Here is a 13,294-nt window from a genome sequence, read left to right on the forward strand (position 1 = left end):
GCATTTGTATGTGTGACCCAAATAACTAACTAACTCCAATGCCTTTAGAACTGGTTCAGTGATTCCACAGAGGGGGAATGTACTTATGCCTAAAAAACACGGGAAAGAATGATTGCTAGGTCCATGAACAGCTCGCTCCTTCTAGCACTCCAGGAAGAAGGCAGGTGCAGCCTGCCAGCACAACAGGTAGAAAGTTCAGGAAGGGCATCATCGCTTTTCATATAGGAGGCGCTCGCGTAAATGGCCTATTGTGAGTGAATTACCTTCGGAAAAATAAGCATGATTTAAATTTTCACTTGGCAGTCAGAATTCAATAAAGAACTTCAGTGTTGTCAAGCTGCTTGCTGTAGGTAATATTACAGAGAATGGGACATTTAATCTTTAAAAAGTGATCCATTTGTGTGATGTCACTTTTTATTTTACCAACAATACATGATACCAGCTGGCTGCTTTTAAATTGGTTTTATTTTCTTTTGAAGAAAATGACTGAAAGGAAAGGTAAAGAGTTTAATGAGTCAAGCTAACCTCTTCCAAAATTCTGAATACATTTCTATAATTTCTAAAATGCTCATTAGTCTTCTTGTGCTGTAAGCCGATCACACCTGTTTTTAGCTCATTCCACTTAGACATGTTTTTGGCATTTAAAGTTTATGACTTCTGCTCAGTAATGTTAAAACCTCCCTCAATCATCAATTTCCACAAGATTTTCTGTCACATGGTAGATATCAAGGGTCATCAGGAACAAATCTATTGACCAGATTCTAGTTCTGCATTAAGGTTGTGTTATGCTGGGTTCTCCAGAGAAGCAAAACCAATGATGTTTCTATGTGTATATACATAGAAAAAATACTTCTATCAAGAACTGGCTTACGTAATTGTAGACGTGGGTAAATCCAATTTGGTGTATGTAGGCCAGATGGCAAGCGGAAGGGCTCTTCTGGCCCACAGAGGGGCAGGGACAGGAAGACAAAGCAGGAAGACCACAGGTTACTGGATGCAGAGCTGAATGAATTCAAAGTCACCAAAGCCTTTGGATTGGAGTCCAAACGGGATTTTGAAATCTGACTCCCCTTCTTCCCCTTCTTCCAACACTTCCACCATTTGGTGTGTACTTCACTTTCTTCATGCAAACATTTTGTGATTAAAAGACCCTTGGCAAGTGCATGGGTTTGGATTTATGGCCGGTCCAATCCCATGGGCCTCTCTCAGTGTCCCATGCCAAAGCAAACTGTCACCCCGAACCATTGCCTGGCTTTACTCCGTGGGCTTCAGGCACTGAAGCGGGTTGCACAGTGAAAAACAAAAAACCCTTGGCACATTTTCTCCTTTCTGTAACAAATCCGATTGCTAGGAGCTCCGAAAGTGAAGTACGACTTGGTGAATTCGGGCACTAGGCCGCACGCTCTGCTGCTCATCCCTGTGCTGGGAAGGGGAGGGGCAGCAAGAGTCAGGTGCTTGCCTGGTCAAAACAGCACGAAGCATGAAGTCAGATTGTTGGCATTTAGTCCCACTGTTGTTGCTTGTTGGTGTTAGGCGTCATGCATTTAGTTCCAACCCATAGCAACCCTGTGTGTAACAGAACCAAACACTGCCCGGTCCGTCACAGTTCTGACAAATGTCCCTATGCTGGAGCCCATTGCTCCAGTCACTGTGTTGATCCTCCTCTTGGAGCCCTTCCCTTTTTCTATTGTCCCTCTACTTTACCAAGCATAATGTGCTTCTCCAACGTTGATCTCTTCGGACAGCGTGCCCAAATTACATCCGCCCAAATCTTGCCATCCAAGTCTTGAGGGAGCACTCTGACCCTCCTTCTAAGAGAGACTTGTCCATCCTTCTGGCAAGCTTGGTCCTTTCAACATCCTTCGCCAGCACCACAACCCAAATGCACTGATCCTTCTTCAGTCTTTTGTATTCAATGTACAACTTTCATGTGCATTTGAGGTGACTGAAAATACCCTGGCTTGGGTCAGGCATACCTTAGTCCTCAAACTAACATTCTTGTTTTTCAATACGTTAAAGGGTCTTGCAAATTTACCCAATGAAGCATGTCTTTTGATCACTTCTTCTGCCTCCATGAACATTGACTGTGGACCCAAGCAAGATAGAACCCTTGACAGCTTCAATGTGTTCTCCATTTATCATGATGTTACCCGTTGGCCCAATTGTGAGGATTTGAGTCTGAAACATATGAAGAAACTGAGTTGTATGGAGAAGAATGCAGCATCAGGATTGGAGGAAGGCTTATTAACAACCTGGATATGCAGATGCCATAAGCTTGCTAGAGGAACAAAGATTACAGTCATCTGTCTGGACCACAACTCGATGTAAAGAAGACAAAAATTAGTCCCATTACTTGCTACTTATTTATTTTAGGACAACGTGGTTAATCTATTTGGACTTTTGTTTCCTCGGCCTCTAAAATGAAATTATTTGCTTTTAAAAATTTAAGACATTGCTGTCCAGAATTAATGAGATAGTGGTTATAAAAGTCATTTTAATGTACAATGGTACAGCTAGAAAATGGAAACACAGGAAATCCAGGACAGATGAACTCCTTGGGACCAGTGGTGAGAATGGCAATACAGGGAGGGTGGGGTAGAAAGGGGGAACTGTTTACAAGGATCTACATATAACCCCTTACCTGAGGGATAGACAACAGAAAAGTGGGTGAAGGGAGACATCTGACAGTGTAAGATATGACAAAAGAATAAAAATTTATAAATTATCAAGGGTTCATGAGGAGGGGGTCAGGGAAGGAGGGAGAAAATGAGGCGCTGATACCAAGAGCTCAACTAGAAAGCAAATGTTTTTAGAATGATGATGGCAACAAATGTGATTGACTTAATGGATGTGTATATGGATTGTGATAAGAGTTGTACGAGCCCCCAATAAAATGATTAAAAAAAGAAAAAAGTCCTTTTAGACACCGCAACATATTTTAAATGTACAGACCACAATAACAAAGTGCCCGTACTTCATGTGACGCATGTCATATGTGTGTTGCCAGTTGAGGCTAGTCTTCTCTTTTAGAGGGTTATGAAAAGCACAAGTCTATCCACATGACTAGAAGTTACTAGAACTCTCACTGGACAATGTGGCTAGGGAATAGACCACACAGTAGCTGGGCAGATTCCACTGGTCCTGCAGGATGTCTGAGAAAGAATTTTCAGGGGTGATTTGGAGACCAGTCCATTAAAAAAATCATTTTATTCGGGGCTCGTACAGCTCCCATCCATCCATCCATCCACCCATCCATCCATCCATCCATCCATGCATCCATCCATTGTGTCAAACACATTTGTACATTTGTTGCCATCATCATTTTCAAAACATTTTCTTTCTACTTGAGCCCCTGAGCTTTACATTTTTCCCCTCACTCCTTCACCCTCCCTCCCTCATGAGCCCCTGATAATTTATACATTTTTTTTCATGTCTTACTCTGACCAATGTCTCCCTTCACCCACTTTTCTGATGTCTGTCCCCCTGGGATGGGGTCACAGGTAGATCATTGTGATTGGCTTCCATTTTCTCCCCCCACTTTCCCCTTATCCTCCTAATGTGACTACTCTCATTATTGGTCCTGAGAGGTTTATCAGTCTTGTATTCCCTGTGTTTCCAGCTCTTTTCTGTTCCTGTGTGCATGCTCTGGTCTAGCCGGATTTGTAAGGTAGACTTGGGGTCAGAGAGTGAGGAACCATTAAATAGCTAGAGGAAAGTTGTATGTTTCCTAGATGCTATGTTGCACCCTGGACCAGCCCTTCTTATACCACAGTCTTATACCAAAGAACTTATAACAAGTTATTGCCAGATGAGCCTTTCAGCAAAGCCGCTCCTTTGGAGGATCTTATTCCTTGGTAAGGACCCCAGGTGGCTTCATGGTAATGCATTAGGGCACCACCACAGAGTCTACAGTGTGAAACTTCCAGGTGCTCCGCGGAAGAAAGACAAGCCTTTCTGCTCTTGTAAAGATTTACAGCCTGATAAACCCCAGACAGACCATTCTAATCTGTCCTATAGGGTTGCTATGAGTCAGCAGCCCCTAAGACACTTGGGCCCCTTCTATACAACATATCACCACCCCAAATTAATAACATAAAAGGATATCATTATTTTATTTTCTCTGATATCAGAAATATGGGTAGGTCTCATATGGGCAGGGCCACAACTTGACTCAGCCCTGTCATTAAAAATAGCTTGAAATAGTCTTCTGAAGGCCTTGTTTCTGGCTGTTGTCTGGAAAAACGGTATGGTTGAAACAAAAAGAGCTGGTGTTCCTGACCATCTCCTTTTTTCCATCTATGTGATTTCTCTACAATGTAGACTTTACAAGACCTTTCCACCCTGGAAACTCCAGAGTAGCTAGACTTATGTTCCTGCCGGCTCAGGGTGACTAAGACACATGACTCAAAAGAGAACCAGTGAAAACCCTGCTTAACCAACCCCCAACTGTGCATCTCCCCAGAAGAGGCAAGAAATAAGCCACAGCCAGTCATCTGTGCTCCAATGTTCATCACAGCACTGTTCACAATTGCAAGGGGTTGGAAACAACCAAAATTTCCCTTAACAGAGGAATGAATCAAAAAACTGTGGTACATACATATAATGGAGTACTACGCACCCCTAAAATGCAAGGATGAATGCATGAAGAACAATGCTGCATTGGAAGAACTGTAGGAAATCATGCTAAGTGAAGTAAGTCAAGCACTAAAGGACAAGTACAACATAAGCCCACTGAGGCAAGTTAAGAAAACAAAACAAGAAAAATTGGGGCATAGAGGAAAAGTTACTATATCCATACATCCCTAGGGTGAGGTCTAGCAACTATGGCAGGGGCCAAACCCAATCCAGGGATACCTGTGGCAGCCAACTAAATAAGAGGGGGAATGAAAGAGAGGAAAAGAGACATTGGGGGGGGGGGAGAAGGGCACTAATCCACCCAATGGGCAGGTATTGTTTATATCTCCACAGGAGAGGGAGAGAGAGAGACCAGGCTTCAACCCGATGTGCAAAGACGTGAATACAACATACCAGCAAGTACCAGGGAACCAATAGAGAGGTCTGCGGGGCGGCCCTAATCTCAACTATGTGGCCACCCCCACCCCTCAGAAGAATGCACTTCAGAGGACAGCACTGGGGCTATAGCTTGGGGAGAGGGGTGTGCTGGATTAGAGCACACTGAAGATATGCAAAGGGATGGAGGGGGACATCCTGGCCTACCAAGCCCCAAGGGTGATGCTCCTGTTTGGAGCAGACAATGCACAGAGAGGACAATAGGGCTGGCCGCATCATGGGACATGGCATTCCTCACTGAACCACGACGCTGTGGTGGACAGCTCTGGAGACATGGTGCAGGAGTAGTGCATGGTCTGGGCGCATAATGCTGGGGCGAGACCATGAGGACATGCTGCAGAGCAGCAGGAGAGCAGAGTGATGAAACACCTGGGGAACACCAAAAATAGATTTTGGAGACAGAGTGTGGCACCCCATCAGACTCAACTGCGAAAGACTGGTAAAGGCCAACAAACAGACCTTGAACATTTTATAGGCCTCTCCATTTTTGTCAATGGCTTTGTGATTGTTACTTTGTGTTTGGTTTTTGCTGTTTATGTTATTGTTTTGTTGGCTTTGACTTTTTTTGTTGCTTTAGTTGGCTTTGCCTGTTTTTTGCACTTATTAATGTATCTGCATGTCTATCTAGATAAAATAGGCAGGATAAACAATTCAGAGATGAAAAGAAAAGAACCAATGGTTTCAGGGAGATACGGGAGAAGGGGAAGTGGGAGTAAGGAAGGCAGGCGGGGGAGGGGGGACCAGCCAAGGGAAAAGGGAACAACAAGTGAATTAAAATCATTGGAAGGAAGGTTCTAGCATGCCTAGTGGGGCTCAATCAGGGCAATGTAGCATCGATGAATTACTAAATCAGAATAAAGGCTGAACATGATGGTGGGACAAGAGGAAAGTAAAAGGGAAATAAAGGAAAAAAACAGGAAGCAAAGGAAATTGTAGAAACATATATATAATGAGAGAGGAACTTATCTATATGTTAAGAATTAAGGTTGCACATCTGGGCCTCAACTTAAGTACTCCCTTAACACAAGAACACTTTATTCTGACAATCTGGCACTCTGTGATGCTTACCTTCCCAACACAATCACTGAAGACAAAATGGGTGCATAAGCAAATGTGGTGAAGAAAGCAGATGGGGCATGGCTATCAAAAGATATAGCATCTGGGGTCTTAAAGGCTTGAAGATAAACAAGCGATCATCTAGCTGAGAAGTAACAAAGCCCATGTGGAAGAAGCACACCAGCCTGCATGATCATGAGGTGTTGATGGGATCAGGTATCAGGCATCTAAGACCCAGAATAAAACCATATCAAAGGTGAAGGTGGGATGGGCATGGAGTGGAGACCCAATGCCCATCTGTAGACATATGGACATCCTCTCACAGAGGGGTCTCAGGGAAGAGATGAGCGAGTCAGGGTGCAGTATAATACTGATGAAGCACACAACTTCCCTCTTGCTCTTTGGTGTTTCCTTTCCCCCACTATCATGACCTCAATTCTACCTTACAAATTGGATTAGACCAGAGCATGCACGCTGCTACAGAGAAGAGCCCACACCACAGGGAATCCAGGATAGATAAACCCCTGAGGGCCAACAAGAAAAGTAGAGCTACCAGGAGGAATAGAGGAGGGTGGGTGGAGAAAGGGGAAATGGATCACGAGGATCAAACTCAAACCCCCTCCCAGGGGGATGAATAACCGAAAAGTAGGTGAGGGATGCCGGAGGATGATGCAAGATATGGAAAAAATAATCTATAACTTATCAAGCGTTCAAGAGGGAGGGTGCGCGGGAGGGAGAAGGTAAAAATGGGGAGCGGATAGCAGGGGCTCAAGTGGGAAGAGAATGCTTTGAAAATGATGATGGTGGCATAAGTGCTTGACACATTGGAGAAATATATGGATTGTGAAAGGAGAGGTAAGACCCCCCAATAAAAGTTATTTGGGTTTTTTTTAAACCTGCTTAAAAAATTCAGGCCCAGAAGTCCTACAGGATCTTTTCTGCCACATCATATTCTCTGGAAATAGAGTACTTTGGAACTAGACTGTACATTTCAATGTGATAAGCGTAAAAAAGCTTGTGAACATCCAGATGCATTAACACCTTTACATTTTTTTTAATCCAGTTGAAACAATGTCATGTTGGTTCCAACTCCTAACAACCTTATATATTAAAAACATAAAATGCTGCTCCATCCTGTGCCATCTCTGTGGTCATTGCTGTCTTTGAGTCTGTTGTAGTAATTGTTCCAACTCACTTCTTAATGCAGAGGAGAACCATTTAATAAAATGTGAACATTAAGTCACAGAGTAGTTATGAACCAGAGGGCTTAGCCCAGCTAGATGAGCATTTAGGTGGAGTAGACACCTATCTCCATTTGGGTTCTTTCTCCACTACAGCTCCTTAACAATCAGTGGGAATTTCATTTAGGTTTCTTGACTGGTTCTCAAGTATTTTATAGGCATTTGAAGACTATTCATTAGGAGTGGGCATGAAAAAGATACTTTAATATAGATAGTTAAATCCCTGCGGAACAGCTGGGAGAGTTGTATTCCTTTTACTACTCTGGTAGGCCTGAGAACAAGGGACAAGATCTTCTCACTAAAATATTACACATGACAAAGTATCATACATAATAGGCTTGCTTGCTAATATAAACAGCTCAGTTTCTATCAGAAGGTCATATAAATATTGAATATGCTAATAAAAATGTATACCCTTCTTTAAAAGGTCATATTGGTAATAGGTGTGTGCAATATATACATATACACATACATATACATATATATACTCTATCATAGTCAGGTCAATATCAATAATAAATATGTGTGATAAAAATATGTGCATCTCAGGTCATATCAGAAGAGCAAAGCTGGAAAGCTTATGCTTTCTGATTTCAAAGTGTACTCTAATGCTACAGTGATTAAAACAGTCACGTATGGGTGTAAAACTAGACTTGCAGACCAGTGGAATGAAACCGAGAGTTCAGAAATAAACCCATACACTATGGTCATTTAGACAAAGGTCCAAGTCCATGAAATAGGGAAAATACAATCTTTTCAATAAATGGTTCTAGGTTAGCTGAATCTCCATGTGCAAAAGGATAACTTTGGATCTAGATCTCACACCACATACTAAAATGAGTTCAAAAAGGATCCATGACCTAAATATAATTATTAAAACCATCAAACTCTTTGAAAACAATAGGCACAAAAGCATATTTTTTAAAGCACTGTATTTTTAGATATAGCCCAAGGTATGAGCTACTACATATATAAGTCATCAAATAATATTCAAAGAAAGATAAAAACTTTTTTATCCAAAGACTTCATCAACAAAATGAGGAGACAACTTAAAGAATGATGGAAACTACTTGAAAATCAAGTATCTAAAAGGGTTTTATACAGAGCTCTTATAACTCAACAAGAACAATACAAATAATTACTTAAAAACTGAGCAAAAGACATGAACACACAGCCTTCAAACATTCTATATATAAATGGCTATTAAGCAGATGGTGATTATTATTGTCCATATGTTTTCATTCACCAGGATCTAGTTGGGGTGAAGAATGTGTGCCGTTAACAAAGATTTTGGACCATTCTTTTTTATAAGATTAAGATTATTCTGCCTCCCCAACAGGCCGCTTGATCACTACAGATTGAAAATGACAAAAAAAATTGCTGATTTATGTAGTACTCACTACTATTCTCACCTCTAGCACACAGGAAGAAAGTCCTTGTCAGCTACATTACATGTGACAACAGGTAATAGATGTTTGTTCTTGTATTTAAATTTAATTTATATACCGATGGTAATCAATTAGTTATTTGGGTATATTTATATAACATATACATATATTATATGTATATTTGGGGGTATATTTATAACCTCCTCCTACTAAGTCTTAAAGTTATTATGCTGAGAGAAGCTCATTACAGAAGGACAAATATTGTATGATCCTCCTTAAGTGAAAAAGCAAATATATAGGTTTCAACATGTATTAATGATTACTAGATCAGGAGAGAGAAGAACATTAAGAAATTTTAGAAAGAATCGAGTATCTGTTAATGGTGATTAAAAATCTGGCAAAAGATAGAGATGATGGTGTGCCACATGATTGATGGAATGTAGCTACACAATTATCAACATAGTAAGGTAGATGTATATTTTATTTTATATAGGTAGATCTATATATAATATATTTATATTACAGATTATAAAATGTTATATTATAAACAGATACATAAAATGAAGACCAAAATACATTAAAATAATGATCAAAGACTAAATCAACTTGATGTACTGTTTCAGGTTTACAATTATTTGTATTCAGGAGCATATGAATTTTAGAAGCCTCATTGACAACTAATTTTATTGTAATAACAGATATATATAAAAATGACCCTGGGACTGATTGTTGGATTTTGATAGATCCTGGCGGGTAAAATGTTTATCAAAAAGAAACGACTTAAAGGTAGGGAGCTTTCTTGCTTGGGGATCAATTTGTGCAATCTAATGACTTGTGCGCTAATCTCCAGAGGAAGAAATCAATTTAAACTCATTGTGCTCTTTGTCTTCTAGGCATAAAAACTGTCTCGGGTAGCAATCATACAAACTAATGAGATGGATCTTGAAACGTTTTCCTAATAATAGCCACACTTATCCACTGTCAGTTCTACAAACTAAATACCAATTCTTTAACATGCTTAATCAAAAACCTCCCCCACCCCATCACACACACACACACACACACACACACACACACACAACCCATGATTAAGAGAAGGGATACTTTTTCTCTATACAACGCTTTTCTTACAAACTTCACTTCTTAGTCTCTTCAACAATGGGCCATAAAATGAGGTTCCTTCAGTTCTTATCTTGGGGCTACTCAATCCTTTGGCCTTGATTTTGAATTTGACAAGCTGCCTACCCAGACTGTCTCAATTCCCATTGGTAAAGTGAGAAAAGCATCACAAACTCGCCTGGTAACCGAGAAGAGTCACTAATAAAGAGCTTCAAGGTGTTTTCAACACTCATATTTGCATGGGTCCTAATTCATGCATAGCACTGATTTAAGTGCAAGGATTAGATTTCTAAAGTGCAACAGAGAAAGGGCAGAGGCAGGCTGAGAGCTCCTTCTTTGGAAAGGCCCCATATGGGTTGAAAATTCCCCAGGCTCAAATGCTTTAGCATAAGCTCTAGGAAGCCTTCTATGTTGCTAGATGAGGAGTCTGCAAACTGCAGCTCACCAGTCACATGCTGCACTTTTGTTCTGTACATGTGACTCTCACATAAAGTTGAAAATGAAAATAAAACCATTATAGTTTCGCTTAAAGTCTACTATTCAGATAATGGTGATTCAATTTGTAAAAATAGATTGATGGCTCTTTAATATTTAAATGGTCTTGAATAACAAGATTGGCACTTCTTTCTCAAGATTTTGCTAACCACAGTTCTAGATCAATGTTACTATTAGTTTCTGACATGTCAATTCTGACCCACAGCATTAGGAATCATAATATAAAAATATTCATGAAGATAATTCAAAATTATCAAAGAATTCCTTTAAAATCTGCATATAGTATCATAGCAACACACAAACACTTAGACCCACAAAGTGTAACAGGCAGGGGAACCAACCCAGGGACAAAGGAACAACAAGTGAACTAAAATCAATGGAAGGAAGGTCCTAGCATGCCTAGTGGGGCTCAATCAAGGGCAATGTAGCAGCAAGGAATTACTAAACCCGAATGAAGGCCAAACATAATGGTGGAACAAGAGGGAAGTAAAAACGAAATAAAGGAAAGAACCAGGAGGCAAAGGACATTTATAAAGGCCTAAATACAGGCATTTACATATATATATATATATACATATATATATACATATATAATGAGAGGGGAATAGATCTATGTACTCATATCCATATGTTAAGAATAAAGATTACAGATGGACCTTGGGCCTCAACTCAAGTACTCACTTAACACAAGAATACTTTGTTTTAACAATCCGACATTCTGTGATGCTCACCTTCCTGACATGATTGCTGAAGACAAATGGGTGCATAAGCAAATGTGGTGAAGAAAGCTGATGGTGCCTGGCTATCAAAAGATATAGCATCTGCGGTCTTAAAGACTTGAAGATAAACAACCAGCCATCTAGCTGAGAAGCAGCAAAGCCCACAAGGAAGAAGCACACCAGCCTGTAGCCTGTGTGATCATGAAGTGTCGATGGGATCGGGTATCAGGCATCAAATACACAGAATAAAACCATACCCAAAGTGATTGGCGGGGGCGGAATGGAGTGGAGTCCCAATGCCCGTCTGTATATGTTTGGACATCCTCTCACAGAGGGTTCACAGGGAAGAGATAAGTCAGTCAGGGTGCAGTATAGCACTGATGAAACACACAACTTTCCTCTAGCTCTTTGGACTAAGGGAAAAGAAGCATCATTTCCAGCAAACATTTGGTCCAGGGAATGAATGAAGCAGAGTTGAAAGTCCTGCACACACAAAAATAACAACTTAAAAAAAAAGTCCAGCGGGGGAGGGGATTAAGCACTATGTTTTCCATTTTTCCAGACTGTGCTGCCATGTCTTCTAGGTAACTAGAGCAAACCATGAATAGGTTGTTGTTGTTGTTGTTGTTGTTGTCGTTGTTAGGTGACATCAAGTCAGTACTAACTCAGCAACCCTATGCACAGCAGAAGGAAACACCCCCCAGTCCCGCACCATCCTCACCTCTGCTTGTGTGTTAACGCCCCCTGTTGCAGTCACTACATCCTCTACCCACTGCCTCTCTTTCCCAGCTCTCCCTTTCCCAGCATGATGTCCCGCTGCAGGGCTGGACCCTCCTGACCTGTCCGAAGTGCGTGGGAGGAAACCTCGCCATCCCTGCCAATTCTGCCAGGACCATTCCGGCTGTAAGAACATCGACAAGGGAGGCCAACCCTGAATGCTGATGTGTGCGCTAAGAAGCTACCCACCATGTGGGTGATACACAGTGGCACAGCAGCTGTGGACGTGACATCTCGCAGGCAGGCTTACATCTCTGGCGTCTCCTAACTTTTCATGCAAGTGATTTGTATCAGAGCAGAATACCTACTTTGCTCATCAACTGTCTCATAGAAATAAATGTAAAATGCAGGAAGTAACAGATCAGGAAAGCCAAATAATTGACTTAGGATTCTTCTCAAAAGTCTCGCTCTCTTGACTCTTATTTATCACGTGCTGGAAACTTCCCAATGTGAGTAATTAAATGGTAAGAGAATAAAAGGTAAAGAGTAAATTTTGTAAATAATCTTTTCTAGAATTCCTTGTAGAACTTTCTATTGCTATTGTGGGTTTTTTCTGATCTCCTCCAGCATAGAAACAATGACTGGTTTTGCCTATAAGTATTAATAAACAGTATTCCTTTGTGTTTTATTAAACCATATCATCTTATTAGTTTCTTTAGCTATGTCACAATTAGCTTCCGCTTTATCTCAATAAAAGTCCCAATTCCAGCCTACGTGTCCTTTTCAATACCTGGTGATAAGGGACAATTGTCTTACACATTTGCATGAGATAAAGGGTGACTCTCCTGCCAAACCAACGTTGTGGATTTCAATATGACACTCTTATCTCTCCATTATTAAACTTAGCTCTTGGGGATTCCAATGCCTTTTTCCAAGGATGTGAATGTCCTTTGGTAACTGCAACCCACATCTTCTTATATGACTTAGTTATTTTGGTTAATGTTTTCTGAGTATAAAAATTCATTACAGAGATCGTTGGTGTTCCTTCTCTCTAAGAGAACAGAAGTGAATTGGAGCTGAAATTTCTATTTTCCAACACAAAATAGTGCCCTTACTAAATATGGAAGCTTCCCATACAAATTGGGAAGCTTTTAATTAATTGGAATGTTAGGGAAAAAACAGGTCAATTTGGCTCATTCATAAGAAACAAAACAGCATTGTAAGCCTTTCTTTGAACATATGAAATAACAGTTATTTTGTTAGATTCTATCTTCCTGAGAGTTCGGTGTATTTCAGGTTATAAGAACCATAAACATTTTACTACAGAAAGAATAATGTCCTGGGGGGTTATAGGGTTACCATGAAAGATACAGTTATAAAACCAGCATTGTAAATAACCTTGGCTTGGATAGAAATTCTTTATTTTAACATTTTAAAAGAATTTATACTATTTTATTCATTATATGTCTTAAAGGGTGTATTTATTAGC

The 13,294-nt window shown here is 40.5% G+C and overlaps 1 non-coding gene across 1 annotated transcript; it reads left to right on the forward strand.

Annotated features, from left to right (window-relative positions):
• The first annotated feature begins 1,161 nt into the window (after positions 1–1,161).
• Positions 1,162–1,295, forward strand: LOC142454056 (small nucleolar RNA SNORA42/SNORA80 family). The gene has a single exon (XR_012785587.1). It is a non-coding gene; the product is annotated as a small nucleolar RNA SNORA42/SNORA80 family (small nucleolar RNA).
• Positions 1,296–13,294: the final 11,999 nt, after the last annotated feature.

The sequence above is a fragment of the Tenrec ecaudatus genome, chromosome 7 (assembly GCF_050624435.1).
Source record: "Tenrec ecaudatus isolate mTenEca1 chromosome 7, mTenEca1.hap1, whole genome shotgun sequence".
NCBI classification, from domain to species: domain Eukaryota; kingdom Metazoa; phylum Chordata; class Mammalia; order Afrosoricida; family Tenrecidae; genus Tenrec; species Tenrec ecaudatus.